Here is a 10,084-nt window from a genome sequence, read left to right as displayed (position 1 = left end):
GGTGTCATCAGTAGGAACTGGTATTCAAACCTGCGTAGGTTACAGCAGTAGCCTCTGTCGGCTGGAGAGGATGCTGCGGGTATGCCTATGCCTGTTGCAAGCCTCCAGCAACGGGTGCAGGATGCTGTGGGTGCACCAGTGCTCTGATGAAGCCAAGGCTTCTGTGAAGCTGGGCTACAGCAGCCAGGGGTTTGGAGCAGGAGGTAAAACTGACTCATTATAAGTGATAATGAGCCAACAATACCAAACTGAAACAACTGCCTTTTCCTTCTCTATATTAGGTTCGGCAATAGCTCTCTCCTCAGTGTTTAGGTTTCATTAATATAAAAAAAAGTGCTAAACTTATTCTGAAAGGGTTTTTTTCTTTTTTTTTTTTTCTTTTTTTTTTTTTTCTAAACTGAAATATGCAAGGTATCTGGCTAATTTTCTTTTCCAGTTAATTTTTAGAAGTAGAACTGATTCCGTGTCTTTGCACACTGTCTCTTTCCCATGCCCTGTTCAGTCTTTCTGCACTCCTCCGACATTTTCCAGTCTCCAGGAGTCATGGGCTCCACATTGGCAGATGGAACATAGCATGGCTTAGGAAAAGGCAGGGAGTCAATGGCACAAAAAGCTGATTTTGTGAACCTGGTAGCTGTCATTTCTGTATTGGAGTGTGATATGGATGTTTTGATCCAACTTAATTCATGAGACAACCTCCTTTGTATGGCAGATTTCAGTTTACTACTCTCGCATGAACAGAATTTTCTGTGCATTGATAAGGAGTACAGGGGGACAGGAAAAAGTGCTTTCTTGTACAACATGCTCTGCCCAAAGTGCCCTTCAAAACTGCTTTTTTTTACCCCTATGACGTGAATATATTTCCGGTATGGAAAAAAGTATGGTTATTGTATTGGGTTTGCGTGGCAAGGTTTCGGTAGCAGGGGCTATGTGGTGGCTTGTGTGAGGAGCTGCCGGCAGCTTCCCCCATGGCGATGGAGCCGATGCCAGCCGGCTCCAAGACGGACCCGCCGCTGGCCAAGGCCGAGCCCGTCAGCGATGGCGGTAGCACCTCTGGGATAGCATATTAAGAAAGGAAAAACCCCAAAAATCTGCGCAGTGGAAGATTGATATATGTGAGAGCAGCAGCCCTGCCGGCACCCAGGGCAGGAGGAGGCCGGGGGGCTCCAGGCGCCGGAGCAGAGACCCCCCGGCAGCCCGAGGTGCAGCCCCCGGTGCGGCAGGCTGTGCCCCCAGCCCACGGAGCCCACGGGGGAGCAGACACCCCCCCGCAGCCCGCGGAGGGCCCCACGCCGGGGCAGGGGGTGCCCGAGGGAGGCTGTGGCCCCTTGGAGGAGGTAGAGAAATTGGAAGTGAAGATGAACCTGGGAAGAAAGGAGGAGGCGTAAAGGTGTTTTTAAGTTTTGGGTTTATTTCCCATTATCCCACTATGATTTGTATGCTAATAATTGAAACTAATTTCCCCAAGCTGAGTCTGTTTTGTCTGTGATGGTACTTACTGAGTGATCTCCCTGTCCTTATCATTCACCCATGAACCTTTTGTTAGGTTTTCTCTCTGGTTTGTCTGGTTGAGGAGGGGAGCAATAGGGCAGCTTTGGTGGGCAACTGGTGTCCAGCCAGAGTCAACCCACCACCATGCTGGTCCACAGGAGTGATAAGGATGACAAGAAAGTGATGTGTCAGCATCTGTAAGAAGAAGGCAAAAAAAAAAAAATGTTTGGTGGAGATACTGACCATACTCAGTTCCTTTTCCTATGGTTTGCCTACATGCTGCCCACTATTAGGCAATATAATCTAAAATAATGGATTTTTTTGGAAGAAAAAAATAAATAAACAAAAACCAACAAAACCCCCTTTGGATGCCTGGTTTTCTTACAGATGTGGACAGAACGATGGTTCTGTCATTCATACTTAACCAAACAATAGTGAAGCCACAGAATAAGAAAAAAGTACATAATTTTGTGTATATATATATAAATATTCTTGACACAGAAATCATTACATGTAAAATAATAAGCAAAATTATGATTCTGGTAAACAATGTTGCATATAGCTAACTTGTAAATGAGTGCATTGACATATTCAAATATTTACTTACATTTCAGTTTTCAATAGATAAAATAGCATTCTGCTGCACAAAAGATCAATAAAAATTTAAGGGAAGAAAAATTTCCATAATTTATTTCCAAAATAATTGACTTCTAGAAACCCAAATGGTGATCTGTGGATAATTGATTGTTTATTAATAGCTTTTTGTGTTTATGTTAGGTATCCTCAAGACAGAATGTTGCAACAAAAAAATGCTTGATCTTGCATAAGCCAGGTTCAGTGCAATCACTGATCATGCTCCTGACATTCCTTTTGAAATGGTAGATCATCCAAATGAGTAAAAAACAGTGAGCAATGCGGTATTAAATTAAAAAATGGATAAAAGATTTGTTTAAAACCCCCACAACCCTGAAATCTGGACCCCCAAACAAGAACCAGGGTGGAGATAAGAGAAATGTGAAGAAAGGGGAATATTCTACCTTCTATTTGTTGTGTCAGATGTGCTGATGCTCAGGAAACCAGTAATATTGGTGAGCTTTCCCCTTAACACCATGGAATTATGCAGTGGTGTGGGTCTCTTAGCAAGTGAATGCATTTATCTAAATGATCCTATTAGAAACCAAACAGGTTTTCCCTAATAATTTGAGATAATGGTGTAAGTATTTATGCTTCTATTTTGCCCTCTCTTCCTGTACACAAATGTTCTTACAGTGCAGTGAATTAACATGAGCATAAATAGTAGAACAATTTCAAAGTGTGTGAAGACTTTCTCACAGAGAAGGTGCTGTGACATCGATTCTTAAATTTTATGCAAAACAGTGCCTTTTCCTTAAAGTGAGACAGACCTGGCAGTTCTGTTTAGTGAGAGATGTTGGGGAAGAGGTCTGAAAAGCAGCTTGTGGTAAAATAATATGGGCAGTTTTCATGTTCTAGAACCAAACCCAGCACATTTATTTTTGGTTCAGTACACTGGTACCAATGCTTGCTTTGTACTTCCGAGTGGTATAAAGAAAGCAACAATGGAAGAGCAAAGGCAGTTAAGAAAATGCTGTACCCATGGAAAGTGTGTGCATTACTGATCTGAAATCCCCCAGTTCCAGAGACGTGCGGAAAGTGAGGTGTGAACTTTTCTCTCCTTTGGCCTGGCTTAATGAAAGAGACAGAAAGAGGCTGGGAAGTGGTGGACCGCTGATGCTGATGCTGTTGTTTTCTATTCCTAGGCCCCCTTCCTAAAAGAAAGACAGGCAAACTATCCATTCTTTGTTTGCCTTGCATCGGCTTCTAGATATCAGGAAGGCGCTTACTTTATTTGTGTTTATCATCAGCCCTTGAAGCATGAGGGTATTGCTAAGGGGAAATCTGCTACAGAAAAAAGCTCAAATAACAGTAGTCATTACAAATTACAAATGTTGCACATCATTAATGACTTTCATCTGAGTTTCTCAAGTTTGACTAAAACATTTATCTGAAATTTCTTTCTGTATAATTAACAAAAATTATTAATAGGATTTCATTATTTTATTTTTATGCCTGCCTTCTCTAAGTTATAATGCTCCCTGTATTCTTCTCAGTTGTGGAAAAGATTTTTTGAAAGATTTCTTATGAAAAATACAAATATTTCTGAATATTTTAATTACATTTTATGTTAAAAATAGTTTGATCGAGTTGTCATTTATTTTATTGCTTCACCAGTGACATGAAATCTTTAAGTAGCCATATAGCCCTAATTATTATGTTCTCATAAGGGCGTACAACTACCTGTATGTCTACTGTTTTCTCATGGATTTGAAACTTTCTCACCACCACTCACCTCTGAAACTTTATAAACCTTGCTTGTCTTCTTAAGATACCTCTGAAATGGGCTGCATGTATATCTCTACCCAATAGTTAACACTAAACTGTAAAGCTTATACATTTCATAGAGTCTAGGAAAAACACTGATTCATAAATATGCTTATAACCCTGCTTGCTGGTTCGTTGGCCATAACTCTTGCCTTTCTGTAGCTTTATCCAAAATCAAAGGGTTTAATAAGCTCTGCAAAATCATATCAAGCTGCCTACTCTAGCCTGCCAGATTTTTGCATGCTTCCTAGAAGGCAACAAGCAAATGCAGTTTCTGCACATCAGTTTCCTCTAATTGTTGTGATCTGAACTGAGGAAATCTATATGAAAATCAATTTCTGTCTTTACAGTCTTCCTCCATTATATTAATTTTTTGGGGGAATATTTAAGGCCAAGGAAGAAGAATTAGCTGATCGAATTCTGTCTGGAAACCTGTTCCTTTCTTTCACTGAGGACCGCTTTTGGAAATGATAGTGTGACTGCAGGGGACTAACATCACAGGAAGCTACTCATGCCTGTTGCCTTTCGTTTGCTCGCTGTGCATCCTTGTGAGGAGAGTACCTCCACCCTCCCAGTAACTAATGGTGTTGCCATCTGCTTCTGACTGAAGCACTCCTTGGCTGTTCTTGCATGCTTTGTGTTTGAGCTTGCTGGGAAAGGCTTCCTGCTATTCCCAAGCTCACGTCCTGCTTCATTAAATGTTTTTGGGTTTGGATTTTTTTTACACCTATGTAAGCCTACTTGCTTTGCTGAATTTTTTTTTTTTTTTACTCAGATCAGGATCAAAGTAAGTGATACAATCAGTTCCTACCTGAGAGGTCTTCTACATGAAGGAACTTTCTGAAAATTCATTAATATTAACTGCTTAAGGTAATTAATACCTAAGTGGAGTTTCTGAAGGACACAGATCGCACTCCTTTAAATTTCTATTTTATTAAGGTAAAAAATCTCAAAAGATTTTTTTTTTCATATGAATATAAGGTTTTGATTCTGGTAATGTGAAATGGGGCTTTAATACCGCAAGGTAAGTATTTTGAACAAAAAAAAAAAATAGAAGCAGCTAAAAATCAGGCAATTCAAATTAAAATTAAGTTCTGATTTTAGGCTTGTTAGTTTGCATTTCTTTTTTTTAAAAAAAAAAACAAACAACCCACCTACCACATAACCACAAACACTCTTGAGCAGATGCTGTGATTACAGTGTCAAATAATGTTACTTTTCTTCAATGTGGACCTACCTAAGATGAGTATTTCTAGAAATATTCTCCTGTAGGGCAACATCCACACTAGGCCATTTGCTCAAATTTAACATAAAAAAGTTTAGCTATTTAGAATTTTCTCAAAAATTCAAGCTTACAGGCACAGTAATGTGCCTGTAACATTTTATGACACAGTTTATGAGTCTTTAGAAAGCATCTGAATTTTTAAGCCTTTTAATTTTCTAATTTTCAGATGTAAAATTTTAAGACGCACATGCAACGTGTAAAACTGCACAGAACGAACCATACTGTGATTAAACACTACGGTTACAAGTAAACCACTCAAAATTTGGACTGCGCCAGGAAGGTGGTTGCTAAGTAAAATATTACTTTGTTCCTTTGTACGTACACATGAAAACCACCTTCGGTAATAAATGCTGTGTAGAACATGCATTTCCGCATACGCAGAAATAAGGCGTAGGTGCCCTGTTCCCTGCAGGGGACAGAACGGATTAGCACCTGCTTACTCGTTCTTTCCCCGCGTCCAGTGCCTCACCCAGCACCCCCAGGGGAACCCGGCGCCCAAGGCGGCCACACAGCCACCGGCGCTCCGCAGGCCACACAGCCACCGGCGCCCCACAGGCCGCAGGCACAACCCGGGAGGCCTGCGGGACCGGCAGGAGGATTCCAACCTCCCGCCGGCCACCCGCAACATGGCGGCGCATGGGGATGGCGCTGGAAAGCATGTGTGACATTTGGCTGCTCGATGGGGTTCTGAATTGTCAAGGCAGGCGGCACGGCTGGCGAAGCAGTGCCCTACGGCCCCCTTGCAGGCAGAGGGTACGGCTGTAGGCCGCAGAGCGGGCTCTGCTGCAAGCCCTCGTTTTTTCCGTGATTAAAACCCAAAAGAAGTGCCGCGTTACGGCAGGGCAAGGCCATGCGAAGTTGCGCGGTAGCCCTCTCGCCGGACGCAGTGCGGAGCTGGGCGGCGTCCCGACCGTGTGTCTCTGCCGAGGCAGGACTCGAACTCGCGGCCCTCCAGCCTGCCGGCTCTCTACGCTACTCGCGCAGCCACTGGGGCAGTCTACGCGCGCGCCCGCGCGGGTCGCTAAAGGGAGGGGGGGAGGCGGAGCGGCCCGCGGGCGCGGGCGCGCGCAGCTGGTCGCCGGCCGCGCGCACTCTCCCAGGCTTCCCAGGGATTCCAGCGGCAGCAGGAAGAGGCGCTTCCCCGCGCACGCGCAGCTGGCCGGGCGGGCGCGCGCTGAGCCGCGGCGGCGGGAGGGAGGGAGGGGGGAGGGGAGGGAAGCTGCTGAGGTAAAGTTAGGGGGAGAGAGAGACTCCGTCAGCGAAGCGAGAGCCGGGGAAGCTCGGCGGCCGCCATTACTGAGCCGAGAGCGCCGGGGAGGGAAGGGAGAGGTGGGACGGGGCTGCGGCGGCCGGGAGCGCTCGGGAGCTGCGGGCCGGAGAGCGGAGAGAGCCCCGCGGGGACGAAAAGCCGCCGGGGGCGCCGGCGTGGAGAGAGCGTCCCGGGAATGCTGCCGCTCCCGCCGCCGCCGAGGAGCCGGATCCCGACGGCGCGAGGTGAGGGGAGGAATCCGGTCCCGCGGGACCCGGCCCGGCCCGGCGGCCCGGAGCGGGGCGGCCGGCCCGGCAGGCGGAAGGGGAGCGGGGGGAGGAGGAGGCGGCCGGAGCTTGGCGAGCTGGTGCGGCGGCCGCTGGCTGTAACCAGTTCAAAGGGCTGGGGCTGGCGTGGGGAGAGGGGAGCCAGCCCCCCCTCCCCCTTTCCCCCGCACGGCCCCCTCGGCACCTCCGTGCGAGGGAGGGGAGGCGGGAAGGGCAGGGAGCGGAGTGCCTGGTCCCAGACAGGTGATGAAGGCCTGAGCAATGGGAGGGTCTGAGCCTGCTGTACGAGGCTGCCAGCTGGTCACGGCTCTCCAGGGAGGGAGGAAGGCAGGAAGGGGAGCTTCCCTGCTCCTCTTTTCTTCCTTCCTCATTCCCTTCTTCCCCCTACTCCTTCAGCTTCCTTCCTTCTTCCATTCCTGCTGCCCCCCCCCCCCCCCCCCCCCCCCTTTTCTGTTCTCCTTTCTCTGTACTTCTTTTCCTCCGGATCGTCGCCCCCTTTACTCATTCTTGTCTTATCTGTTCTTTTCCTTCTCTACTAAATTTGAACAGTTGTCAGTTCCTCTCCTCCTTCCTTTCACCTTCAAATATTGCTCGATATTAAATTTCAGAAAACTTCACTCTCCTAATGATGTGTGTGCATTTCTGTTTTTCCACCAGGTGGATTTTAAGGCTTTGAAATAGGGTAGCCAGTTGCAGTGTTGCAGCTTTCAAGCGTTTTGAATCCCTTCGACCAGCATAACCTTTAGACTCTCTCCACCCAAGGAAAGCACCAGATATACAGATATAATGCCACACTGTTCCAAATTTAGGCCACAAGGACTGTAAACTGCTGTTTTAATTGAAAATAGAAGAAAGACCATTTACTTGTAAAAGGAAGACATACTTGTCACCTTCCCTCCAGAATACACCCCACCCTTCCTCGCTACCCCCCTTTTGCCCTCTCCTGTATCGCTTTTGATAACAGCATGGAATATTTCCTTAATAAGTAGGAGGGAAACGTTTTTAATCTAGACCAAAATAGGCCTGTGGGGGTATGTGTGTATTCTTTAGTTTAGTGTCATGCAGATAACTGGAGGGTTTTTTCTTTCTTAATAAAGATCCTTGACAGAAATTTAAAAACTCTACACTGCAGAGTAAAAACAGGAGGGAACAGTGTTTGCTGGTCAATTGGACGTCCATTTTAAACCTGTGCATTGAAGCCAGTTACAGCACTGGTACTTGTATACTTATGCCATAAATGAATGAGGAATTAATAGGCAGCTTTTTTCCCCTTGTGTTGTCTTACCTTCCTGAGATTCTTCAGTATGACAGCTGTTTTCAGCAGTGACATCAGTGGCCAGAGTTAAGTGCTTTCTCAAAAAACGTATATATTTTAAATTTATAGTGCATAACTAAAATGAGCATATTAAATGATCCATCCAGGTGCATTTTTACAAGGGTTTATTTTCCTTTGTGCTGCTTTGAAAATCATTTTTAAGGAAGTGCTAAAATTCTCAAAAATCTATTTATAGCACTCTACTGAAACTCAGTGCTACTAGTGCTTGGGAAGTATGATGTAAATACAGTAGTTTTTTGAAGGAGTCTGTGGTACTACAAGTATCAGAAATTGTTTAAGCATTTGTTACATTATCACTAGCTTGTGGTAGTATAACAAGTTGCTTTTAAGCTTGGAACATACTGAGCTTAAGTAGTATGCTTTTCTTTTTTTAAAGTATCCCTATAGAAAGCAGCTGCCAGCATTGTAAAAATGTAAATAATTGCAACCAAATGCCTACCACTCCCTGGTATTGGACTTTATTTTAGCTAAGGTGTTGCATGTGTAACATAATCCAATTAAATACTTTGGGCTGAGACTAAATTGTTTTAAAATGCTATATTTAGCACGAACAGCATCAGAGGCTGCACATGTTTTTGAGGTTAAAGGTAAAACGTGCTTTCCTAAAGCTGTAGGTGTTTCTACGTGTGCAAACTTTGTAGGAGAGAAAAGCACTGATCATAATAATAGATTGTTCCGTATAACTTCCCCTTTGGGACTTGTTATTTGAGTAGATAGCGCAAAAATAATTCCATTCTGTTTAATAGCAATATTAGAAGTATGCTGATGGGATCTTAAGACTTCCAGAAGCATTGCCTTAACAGAAGATAAATCGCGTGTACTGGCGTCCTTCAGGAGTATTTTGTGTAAAACTTCAAAACACTCCACTACTCATAGTAGACTGGTATGTGGCGGTGTGTTCTTAACGTGTAAGGCATCCTTCAGGAGGACACTCGCAGACCTTCGCTGAAGGAACGGAAGTTTGCGAAGCCGAATATTCTGCGTTGAGTCCCGCCGGCGTAGCTGTGTCCGTGAGCAAACCGAGAACAGTCACGTCGGTGGCCGTGACGCACCTAGGCAGGCAGAGCCCGTGCTGCATTCTCGCCGGGTGATAAGGAAAGAAATGCTCTTCCCGGGAGCTCGCCGTGCCTGTGCTCGGGTCGGTGCGCCGTGCTGGCGCGAGCTGCTGGTCCCAGTCTCGGCCGCTAGGGGGCTTTGTAAGCGTGCCTGTCCCGCGCCGCCCGGCCCGGCCCGGCCCGGCCCGACCGCGGCGAGCTGCCGGCGGGTCTGTCTCTTTTAACTACATGTTTAAAGTAAATAATGCAGGAGCTGACCTAAGCTGCATGTTGCTTTTGAAGTACTCCACCGTACTCATAGCTATAAGAAAAAGTTTACTTTCGGGTAGTCCTGATAACACGGGGAATTCAGAACTAGGACCGTCAAGATTTTCTGTCTGTCGTATTTCTTTCTGTCTTAATGGGCGCACAAAACTCTATCGTTTCTTTTTTTTTCTTTTTTTTTATCGTTTCTTTTTTTTTTTTTTGAATTCCCTGAACATTTTTAGCCTAAAGGTCAGTGTAAGTGAACTGGAGTATCCTTGGTTTTTTCATCAGTTTTAAAGGTATTATGTTTTACAGATTGTTGGTTGAACCCTCTCATCACTTCTGTATATTGATGGATTTTAATGAAATATTCCAAGAAAAATGATTTCAGAATTCCTTGGAGGAAAATCTGAACCAATTATAGTCAATATATTTTGAATTGAAGTTTTAACTGTGCTTCTCTAGTCACCAACACATACTGGAAGCTGAAATAATTAAACTGTTGCTAGTTCTGCACATTACATTTTGTGGTACATCAGAGTTATTTCTTTGACTTTTAGTTGCAATTCCCATGCATCTTTGCAATCCTGCATCAGTTGACATGTAAGTGTAAGAGAAGGCTGTTTGCATTTAGAAAAGTAAGACCAATACCTGCATGCACAATTTTGGAAATAGTGTATGTTGTTGCATCTTGGCATTAATTTAAGTTGGCTAATTTTTATGCAGAATATTTTT

At 44.8% G+C, this 10,084-nt stretch overlaps 1 protein-coding gene across 4 annotated transcripts in view; it reads left to right on the top strand.

Moving 5' to 3' along the window:
• Nucleotides 1-1,123: 1,123 nt before the first annotated feature.
• ARHGAP5 (Rho GTPase activating protein 5) overlaps nt 1,124-10,084 on the top strand; it is a 56,585-nt gene continuing 47,624 nt past the window's right edge. For 2 of the 4 annotated variants that reach the window (XM_080397020.1, XM_080397021.1), the window contains exon 1: nt 4,695-6,670. The gene's annotated coding sequence lies outside the window, so the exon portion shown is untranslated. Of the gene's footprint in view, nt 6,671-10,084 lie in introns of all 4 variants that reach the window. The other 2 variants (XM_080397019.1, XR_013929703.1) reach the window with 2 other exon arrangements.

Source organism: Falco punctatus, assembly GCF_963210335.1.
Source record: "Falco punctatus genome assembly, chromosome: 7".
Lineage (NCBI taxonomy): Eukaryota > Metazoa > Chordata > Aves > Falconiformes > Falconidae > Falco > Falco punctatus.
Note: the sequence above shows the minus strand (reverse complement) of the source record. Positions and strands in the feature narration are given on the sequence as shown.